The sequence below is a fragment of the Amblyraja radiata genome, chromosome 15 (genome assembly GCF_010909765.2).
Source record: "Amblyraja radiata isolate CabotCenter1 chromosome 15, sAmbRad1.1.pri, whole genome shotgun sequence".
NCBI lineage: Eukaryota > Metazoa > Chordata > Chondrichthyes > Rajiformes > Rajidae > Amblyraja > Amblyraja radiata.
The window spans coordinates 23,908,798-23,919,182 of NC_045970.1; the positions used below are offsets into that span (position 1 = coordinate 23,908,798).

At 41.1% G+C, this 10,385-nt stretch overlaps 1 protein-coding gene across 2 annotated transcripts in view; it reads left to right on the forward strand.

The window, feature by feature from the left end:
* Nucleotides 1-2,659: 2,659 nt before the first annotated feature.
* fgfr2 (fibroblast growth factor receptor 2) overlaps nt 2,660-10,385 on the forward strand; it is a 168,461-nt gene continuing 160,735 nt past the window's right edge. Inside the window, exon 1 of one of the 2 annotated variants that reach the window (XM_033033810.1) lies at nt 2,660-2,783. The gene's annotated coding sequence lies outside the window, so the exon portion shown is untranslated. Of the gene's footprint in view, nt 2,784-4,012; nt 4,102-10,385 lie in introns of those variants that run through there. The other variant, XM_033033811.1, reaches the window with a different exon arrangement.

Genomic DNA, 10,385 nt, shown 5'->3' on the forward strand with positions numbered 1-10,385 from the left:
GATAGGGAGTTATTTTCAGTCGGTACAGACATATAGGTTTCTCCAAGTGTTGTAAATGATTTGTGATTTTTAAATTTTATTTACCTTATTAATGTAAACCATTATAGCTACATATCCACTGAGTACTAGGGCTTTATAATTATTATTTTAAATAAAAAGCTATTTAAATAACATCAACTAAATCTTTATTTTTGTTAATAATCTTCTACACAAAATCTCTCAAATACCTTTTGGGGTCCTTTATTATTGACTGGTTGCTAACATTATTGTGAACGTTGTGTGAAATGGATACAGTGTTGGTTCATATTCACACAGATTGTAAAGTTTTGTTCTTTTTCATTCATTCATTCATATTGGGAAGAAAAGCCATCTCAAATATTACAGCTTCTGGTCATTCGCGACTATGTTATTTTTAAGTAGTGGTGGTGGAGAGGTCAGAACTGTGTAATGATGTTGGCGGAGTGGGGGTGAAGAGACCAGTTGTGGGAATAGGAATCATAAGATGAGAGGCCCTATGGTTAAAGAATATTACGTTCTATGTTTTCCTGAGGGATACTCTGATGATAGGGATAATTTGCAAGCACCAAATAAGCCCAGTGGTACATTCCACTCAGAGACATGTAAAATCCAGGCTGTGTTTGCATTTTAACAGAGAGAATCCTGCACAGTTGGAGGAGTAATCCTTTCGGTGACATATAAAATTGCGCCCTGTTCATACACTCAGATGAGTATAAAAGATCCAACAATGCTGTTTTGAAGAAAAACAAGGTTGCACTGTGTGTATCCTGTCCAAAATGTTTCATTCAGGCATCATGTTTGATCATTATCACACTGCACTTTGTGGAAACTGGCTATTTACAAATTGTACATCAAACTTTCAATATTACAACCTGACCACCCTTCAATGAGATTTAAATGGCTGTTAATCAGTTTGGAACTTCAGCATGCCTGGAAAGCGAAGAAACAGCCCTTCAGCCCATTATGTATATGCTGACCATTGCCCCCATTGATACTAGGCCTATTTGTCGCATTCAGTCCATGACCACCTATGTCTTGGAGATTTAAGTGTTTCCCTGAGGCAATGCATTCCAGATTTTAACTATATAATAAATCTAAGCTTTTCTTCTTTATTTTTTAATCCTAGTTCTTTGACAATGAAATATTTTTAATTCTAGGTGAAATATAACATCTCCATTAAGCTGCCTTTGATATAAAATACAATAAAACTCTGATGATGGGAACATGATGGTAATGAAATACAAATTTTCCAAACTATTGTTTGTTGTTCCTATTAGTATCTCAATACACTATTAATTATCTTGCGTTGGATGTTACCATCATATATTTTTCAGAAAACTCAAGCTTAAAGGGAGCATGAAAAACAGGGCTTTAGTCAGTTTAAAGACAGTGCATGAACCGGTGTTTTGATGACTTGAAAGGGAGCGTGGGAAACAGGGCCCAGTGATTTGAATGGGATGGGGTAACTGGCTCCCTTAGTGAACTGGAGAGGATTGTGGCAAACATCACATAGTGAACGAGTTGCCAACCCTCCGGATTTCTGAATAGTCAAGAAGTAGATTATCAGAGTTTTATTGTACCCTGAATCTTTTCAGTATATATATATATATATATGGCATCTTTATACGGCAACAATTTTATTTATAGTTCTCCTACATTATAGTTATTCTGCAGGTACCTCTCTATTGTTAATTTGCAAAGTTTTGTAAGAATGGTTTTATAATTTGATTTGAATCACATGCACACCCTTAATAGAACAGGATATGGTCGATAAAAATCTTTTAAAATAAGTTAAAATGTACTTTTCCATTAAATTTAAACATTAACGTGTAAAATAACTGCAGATGCTGGTTTACAAAAAAAGACATAAAATGCTGCAGTATCTCAGTGGGTCAAGTAGCATCTCTGGAGGACATGGATAGACGATATTTCAGAAGAGTCCTGATCTGAAATGTTACCTATCCATGTCCTCCAGATATGTTGCTGCTAAACCTGCTGAGTTACTCCACTGCTTTGTGTATTTTTGTGAAAGAAAAGATTATCAGTCATGATATTGAATGACGGGGTAGACTTGAGGGGCCAAATGACCATAACCTGCATTCTTGTGTTCATGTGTGTACTGCCTTGAGGGAAATGTGCAGAGAAGTTAGGAAATTTTTAAGGTTGTGAATGACAAGGCACATTTATTCAGAGTAAAAGCAGTAGCTGCAAAGGAAATATAATGAAGATTGATACAAAATGCTGGCGTAACTCAGCGGGTCAGGCAGCATCTCTGGAGAGAAGGAATGGGTGACATCTCAGGTCGATACACTTCTTCAGACCGAGGAAATATAATGACTGGTATTTTAGATCAGCTCAGAATGTAAGAAATATGTTTAAAATTTGGTCACCTGTCACTTATCTGTTTAGACTTGGCATGTGATTAATAAAAAATGATATCAATTAAGAAAAATAATGACTAATGCCACATGTTCCATCGACATTCTGGGGTAAAATAACTTGCAGAGGTGAAAACAAATGAGAGAAAATAAATGGATACTTTTAAAGTGATGGTTTCCAATTCAACATGTCTGTTCGTGTTAATATGATAAGAAAAATCTTGAAAGCTTATAACTTGTTTTCAGCGCCTGTGGAAAACCCAGTTCGCCTCTCAGTCCTGCGGGGTTGAGATCACGTGAGCGGAGTGAAGCTGGAATTCAGTAGTTTTAAGAAAACAAGCTGAAAGTTTAGGAATCGCACAACGCTGCTGTCAGTGTTTCACTTGGGTGAGTGCAAATGATTTCTTGCCATTCTGCATGCTTCTGCTTTAATTCAAATATAAAGGTGGAATGAGCCTTGCAGATGTCAATTAAAATAAACCTTTAAGCACATTGTAAAAGGCTGCTGCCAATATAATCGAGGCAGGAAAGGGCAGATATTTCTGAAAGCAGCGGAAGATGGCGACTCGAGCATCTTTCATTGCCTCCAGTTCCCGTGTAATGTTTCGTATGCAGTATCAACGTGTTCCGCGAGCTTTCTGCAAACTCTTTCAGCGCAGTCCCGTTGTACTTGTGGTAAAATGAACGAGCCAGTATAAATAAAGGTTCCATATCTTCCGTGTAAACATTGCTGATTAAAATAATATGCAGGAGCAGATTCCCACAGCTGTATTATAAAATAACTTTCCAAAAAAAATGAATTCGCCTTTGCATGAAAAATGCTTCAACGACCAGTGGAAGCTTAAAATATCTAGGATCTTAAATCAAATTTAATTGGGGGGAAAATGTATTGAGTGTTGATGTGTGCAATGATGCCTAGTTAGCAAGAAACGTGTGGGTAGGGATGTCGGTGAACAAACACACACACACACAGAGTATTACTGCAACTGTGTCAATGGAGACATCATCAGCCCAGGACTGCACATTTCAATTTCGCAGTAACACTGCGACATAGAAGACGAGGGGAACATTTTTGTTGTTCATTGATTTTGTGTTCTCGTAAGGGAGTGAGCTGGGCCACGAAGAGGCATGTGGGCTGAGCAGTCTGAAACTTGTACAGTAACCGCGGATTACCGCGGCCAAGTAACTGTCAGAATTTATTCAATTTCCCCACAACGCAAGAATGTATGATATATATGTTTTTTTTAATCTTACCCCGCCAGTATTAAAATAAATTAAATCACATCTAAACTTCCCTGCAGCATTATTTGCTATTCAATATCCTGCGTCGTTTACTTACAGCGAGACGTTTTTTTTACAGCAGGAATAACACACTGCCACATCTCTGAAGACGTTTTGTTTTAATTTCATATTCTGAAGAAAGGGAGGTGTGCATTGAGTGGACGCTTTACGTGCCCGGTACTTTGGGTGTCGGCGAAAACTTTGGCCCGAGCCACCGGTGTGGTGTGGTGAAGCTATGCTGTAATGGGGAGGGAGGGAGGGAGTCTCTGGCCCCCGTGGCAGAGCGGGCCGGGCCGGGCCGCTGGCCGTTGCCCTGGTAACGGGGCCTGGCGCCCGCTCCGCCTGCCCTGCCCTGCCCAGCTCTGACAGCTGGGAGACTGATAGCGCTGCCATTGTTTGGGAAAGCTCTCATTGTACGCAGTGGGTAAGCGCTCCGATGCGATTGTAATGTTAATGGCACAGATGCAGGAATGCAGCAGCGTTGCCTCGCTTCTTCTACGCCGTCAAGTACTTTATTTTCCTTTTGGGACAAAGTTGCTGTTTGGGAGAAGGGTTGAAACGACACAACTTACTGCCCTGTAGTTTTGGATATCTTTGCATTTTAAATTAGCTGTTGCAACGTAAGCTTTCGGTCCACTTATACTTGGCGGTAAGGGGTAGGAGAATGAAAATGTCGTTAAATACATCACGAAGTCCTAAACCAAAACAATATTAGAAGTATGTTTAATATATTTTAAAGCATAATCTTCCTTAAGGATAAATTAAGGCTGAATAAATATTAGAATGGTGAATAGAATTAGAATCGTGCCTTGATGAGGGACTTCGGGTTTTAAAAAAATATTTATTGAACTTTTTATGTTTGTTTATTATTGAGTACTGTGTTTACAAACCTGTTGTGCTGCTGCAAATAAGAAGTTATTTGTTTGTTTCAGTACATATGACAATAACACACTCTTGACTCTCTTTTGACCGTTGAATACTAACTAGATCGCTCAAATATTAGACAACTAGATAACTCAAATCACGTTTTTGCACACAGGCTCATGAGAACCAGTGTGGGAATTTCATCAATTGTAGAAGAGTCATGGAGTCAACGTTTATAGAGAAAGTATGTAGGAATGAACAGCAGATGCTGGTTCACACCAAAGATGCTGGAGTAACTCAGCGGGACTGACAGCATATCTGGAGAAAAGGAATTGGTGATGTTATGGGTCGAGACCCTTCTTCAGACTGAGAGTCAGGGGATAGAGATATGAAAAGATACAAAGAACAAATGAATGCAGACAAAAATGCTGGAGAAACTCAGCGGGTGAGGCAGCATCTATGGAGCGAAGGTCAACGTCACGTATTTGTTCGCTCCATAGATGCTGCCTCACCTGCTGAGTTTCTCCAGCATTTTTGTCTACTTTTGATTTTTCCAGCATCTGCAGTTCTTTCTTAAACAAGAACAAATGAATGAAAGGCGTGAAAAGGACAAATCAAAGCCAGAAACGATGATCAAGGAAAGGTGGAGCCCACAATGGTCCACAATTGGCTGTGGAGAAGGTGATAATGAATGGATAAAAACAGTGAAACTAAGTAGGGAGATAGTGAAACTAGTAGGATGACCAGGGTGGGTAGGCGGACGGAGGTTACTTGAAGTTAGAGAAATCAATATTCATACTGTTGGGTTGTAAGCTGCCAAGAGAAAGCCATTCAGTGTCGCATTGTAGAGTGGACATTGGAATCTTCAAGGGGAGTTTGGATTAAATCAGAGTAGAGAGTAGTGGGTATGGAACAAGATGCCAGAGTAGTTGAGGCAGTAACATTTAAATTACATTTGGACTGGTGCATTGATAGGAAAAGTTTCCTGTTAGCATTCTATGTTTTTATACCATTCCCTTTCTCTTTTGAAATACATTGAAGTCGAAATTTTGATTCTTCGTGCTAAATGTTGCACTATCTAGCAATCTTACAAAATTTTGAGATTTTAATAATCAAGTCTGCAATTCATCCCATCAGATAAAGCATAAAAAGAGGTTTAATTTGACACCTAATTCACTTTCATATCTTCAGTATTAAATAAGTTGTGGCCATTTTCATACTGAAATTAGCATCTTGTTCCCTATTGCTTTTCCATTGACTTAACTCAAAAGCTGTGATCGAGGACAGTCAAAAGCCCATAACGTTCTTAAAAATTAAGAGAACTGAATGAAAATTTCTGTTTTTCTAGATTGAAGCATTCTGAAACAAATGTGAAACAATCTTACTTGGATGACCTGAAATTAAAGCATATAATTAGTTAGTTACCTAATTGTAGCTAATTACAAAATTCAATTACTAGATCTAAACATCTATCCATTTCTTAAGAAAAGGTTAACATTTTTAAATAGCCTAAGTGTCCAAATAACATTCACACAAGACTTCATAATATAACATGATTTTTAAATCTCATTGTCATGAATTTATAGGCCAAATGGAAGGAATTTAGTGTTTAATTCCCGTAAATTTATGGTCATTTAAATCATCTTGCGAGTGAGATTTTGTGGAACGCGATCGTTTGGAACGTTGCATTTGCGGTGAATTTAAACCCCATATCGGCAGGAAAAACACTGCCGGTTGGTATGGGGCCATAATTACATTTTCGCCGATGAAATTTTGATTAAAGTAATCCTAAGAAGCAAGTTTATATGTAAAATACACGACTTACCTTATGTTTTGTCCACTACGTGAGATCCGTCCTGTTGTCGGCATTGACGGCGTTAGAAGTAGATTTATATTTTACTCCAGCAATGAAATTGTCCCGCGGTTTAAAAAAAAAAATTCAGAGAACAGCAGTCGGAACAATTTTTCAGCATCAGGTAGTACCCAGAGAAAATATATCTCGCACAGGCAGGAGAAATCGGCATTTTAATCGCCCCCCCCCCCTCAAAGGCGCCAAAGTGCCGCTGAAGGTGAGTTTTGTAACATACCTACACTATCCTCTCTAAAAATGTGGTTATCCTAATTTCTCTGCTCCAAAGCATAATCCATTCTATCATCGGATTGAGCAAAGGATATTTCTATTCCACTTGGCAGCATTTCTAGTTGTAAATAAAATTAAGAAATGGCATGTTGAATCTCGGGATGTAGTTGGAATTTGGGCTCTTGTGTTAAGGTGCCCAGTTATGCACATTTTAGAGTGGAAGTAAAGAGATTTGATACAGGCTTGCTAAGGCAGGACGTTAATCAAGAAAAATTGTTTGCTGTTTTATAGACCTCTAATTAAATTTAAAAAATGGAAATACACATTTTATTTGTGCTTTGTTCAAGTGACAGTCTAGTCACATCATTTAAATTGAGTTAACAACTAAAATAAATGCAAAGGAGTAAGTGGTGATAACTATGAAAATGCATTAGAGTAAACAGATGTAAAGCAGGGCCAGTACTATCATAGGTTTGATGCAATGTAGCGCGAGAGTATATCTGCATCAGCACCAACATGTACCAATATTTTCAAATATCATCATAGCTAAATTGCAAGATGAAAAAAAGGCTCCAGAGGGTATAACTGTTATATCACTCAATCCAAGATGTCATGACAAACCCAGTATCAATCAGTCTGAAATCTGAAAAGGCTATTTGCACTTTTACGGAAGTCATTGCGTCATCTCGCACCAGTCTTGTTGGTCAATAGCATGATGCATGGAAGAACTGCTGCATTTGAAATACATTCCTTTATAGTTCAAAAATACAGTCTTATAAACAATAGTATCGACTGCTTCAGAATTATTAATGTTGCAAATTTTATTTGGGCCGGCCATCTGAACTTTTTAATGTATTTTTTAACTTTTCTTTCTTTTTAATTAATTACTTTACAAGTAAGAGTAAGATGAAATATTATACAATTACTAGACCAAGTGCGGACCCGTTGGGCCCCGTCCCCCAACAAAATATTCCACCACTGACCCATAGCCCCCACCTGCGCAGGCGCGGCTGAGGGGTTCCCGTTGTGACGCCAGAGAACCCTGTTGTGACACGAGTCACAGCAACCCTCCCCTAACTGTGGCTCGCCATCCCTCTTCCTACCCCTATCCTCCTCCATTCCCCCTCATCCCCCAGCACTCCCTCCCCTCCACTTCAACTCCCTTCTTACCCCTCTCCTCCTTCCCTCCCCCACTCCCTCCCTCACCTCTCCGTCCCTCTCCTTTCCCCTACCGTCAGTCACCCCCTCCCTCCATAACCCCTCTACCCTCCCTACCCCCTCCTTCCCTCCATCTCCCTGCTCCACCACTCCTCACCTTCCCTATCCCACTCCCCACACTCCCTCCTCACCTCCCCCACTGGCCTCCTCTCCTTCTATCCCCCACTTCCTACCTGCCTCCTCTTCGTCTATCCCCCTCCACCCCACTCTCCCTCCTTACCTCCCCCACTTTCCCCTCCCTCTCCCATCCGTAATCCCTCCTCTCCCTCCATCCCCTTGCTCCCCCACTCATTACCTCCCCCCTCTCCCACCTCCCACAATGAATATCGAGATTTAAAAAAAATAAAACATCCCCCCTATCCCACCCCCCTCACAATGAAAATCGCGATGTTTATTAAAAAAAGCTTATTTCGACTCATTACTGATTAAAAGTCTAAAAAAGTCAAAAGACTTTGAATTTAGACTTTGACAGTAATAAGTCGAGAAATAAAGCATAAAATGTTCAGCGAAGGTGTTCTCTGCCTAGAGGGGGGAAATGTGAATCAGAATATGTTAAAATTTTGTGAAAGTCGGCATTTTTAAAGCTTTAATCGCGAATAACCTGTCAAATATAGGATGAAATCTTCATTGCGGCTGATCACTGCTAGCTGAGCCATTGTGACGTCATCAGTTGAAGCGGGCCGTTTTAATTTAAAAGTCTTTTGACTTTTTAAGACTTTTAATCAGTAATGAGTCGAAATAAGTCGAGAAATAAAGCATAAAATGTTCAGATAAGGTGGTCCTGGCCTCGAGGGGAAATATGTCAATCGGAATATGTAAAAATTCCAATTGCACTTGTCCTGCGTGTTGCAATAGCAATTCGCCCTCCCCCTGCTAGTCGAGCCATTGTGACGTCATCAGTTGAAGCTGGTTTGTTTGAAATTCAAGGTATTTTGATTTTTTTTTATTTAGTCAGAAATGTCGAGAAATAAAGCATAAAATGTTAAGTGAAAGTGATCTCTGCCTAGAGGGGAAAAATGTGAATCAGAATATGAAAAATCTTGTGAAAGCTAGCATTTTTAAAGCTTTAATGAATAACGTGCGAAATATAGGAAGAAATCTTCACTGAGGCTGATTACTGCTAGCAGAGCCATTGTGACGTCATCAGTTGAAGCGTGGTTTTAATTTTAATTTCAGTCGTTTTACTTTTTTAGACTTTTAATCAGTAATAAGTTGAGAATAAGTCGAGAAATAAAGCATAAAATTTTCAGATAAGGTGATCCTGGCCGCGAGGGGAAATATGTCATTCGGAATATGAAAAATGTTATCGTTACCGCGTAGTGTTTTTGTAAAGTTGTAAAGACAAACACACACACACACACACACACACACACACACACACACACACACACACACATATATATACTAGACCAAGTGCAGACCCGTTGGGTCTGTTTCCCCAACGCGCGTTTGTGGGGGGGGGGAGGGGGGGTCTGTGGCATCACACACTAACCACACAGGTGGGGGGAGGGAGGGCAAGGGAGACGGGGTGGGCAGAGGGGAGGGTGAGAAGAGGGGAGGGAGGGGAGAGGGGGAGGAGGAGGGATGGGGAGGGAGAGGGGTGGGGTAAGGGGGAGAGAAGTAGAAGAGTGGGGAGGGAGGGGTAAGGGGAGTAATGGAGGAGGGGTAGGGGGAACCGGGCGGGGGGAAAGAGGGAAGGGGGTGGGGCAGAGAGGGAAGGGGGTGGGGAGAGAGGGATGGGGTGGGGGGAGGAGAGGGAAACATAGAAATTAGGGGGAGAGGGGTGGGGGGAGAGAGGGGAAAGAGTGGGGAGGGAGAGTGGAGGGGGAAGGGGGGAGAGAAGTGGAAGAGTGGAGAGGGAGGAGGAGAGGGGTAGGGGGAGTGATGGAAGAGGGACAGAGGAGTAGGGGGAAGGGGGCGGGGGAGAGAGGGAAGGGGGTAGGGTAGAGAGGGAAGGGGGGTGGGGGAGGGAGGTATGGGTGGGAGAGGGAGAAGGGTGAGGAGAGGGAAACATAGAAATTAAGTGCAGAAGTAGGCCATTCGGCCATTCGAGCCTGCACCACCATTCAATATGATCATGGCTGATCATCCAACTCAGTATCCTGTACCTGCCTTCTCTCCATACCCCCTGATCCCTTTAGCCACAAGGGCCACATCTAACTCCCTCTTAAATATAGCCAATGAACTGGCCTCAACTACCTTCTGTGGCCGAGAATTCCAGAGATTCACCACTCTCTGTGTGAAAAATGTTTTTCTCATCTCGGTCCTAAAAGATTTCCCCCTTGTCCTTAAACTGTGACCCCTTGTTCTGGACTTCCCCAACATCGGGAACAATCTTCCTGCATCTAGCCTGTCCAACCCCTTAAAAATGTTGTAAGTTTCTATAAGATCCCCCCTCAATCTTCTAAATTCTAGCGAGTACAAGCCGAGTCTATCCAGTCTTTCTTCATATGAAAGTCCTGACATCCCAGGAATCAGTCTGGATAACCTTCTCTGTACTCCCTCTATGACAAGAATGTATTTGGCAAGGGAGATGGAGAGGGGGG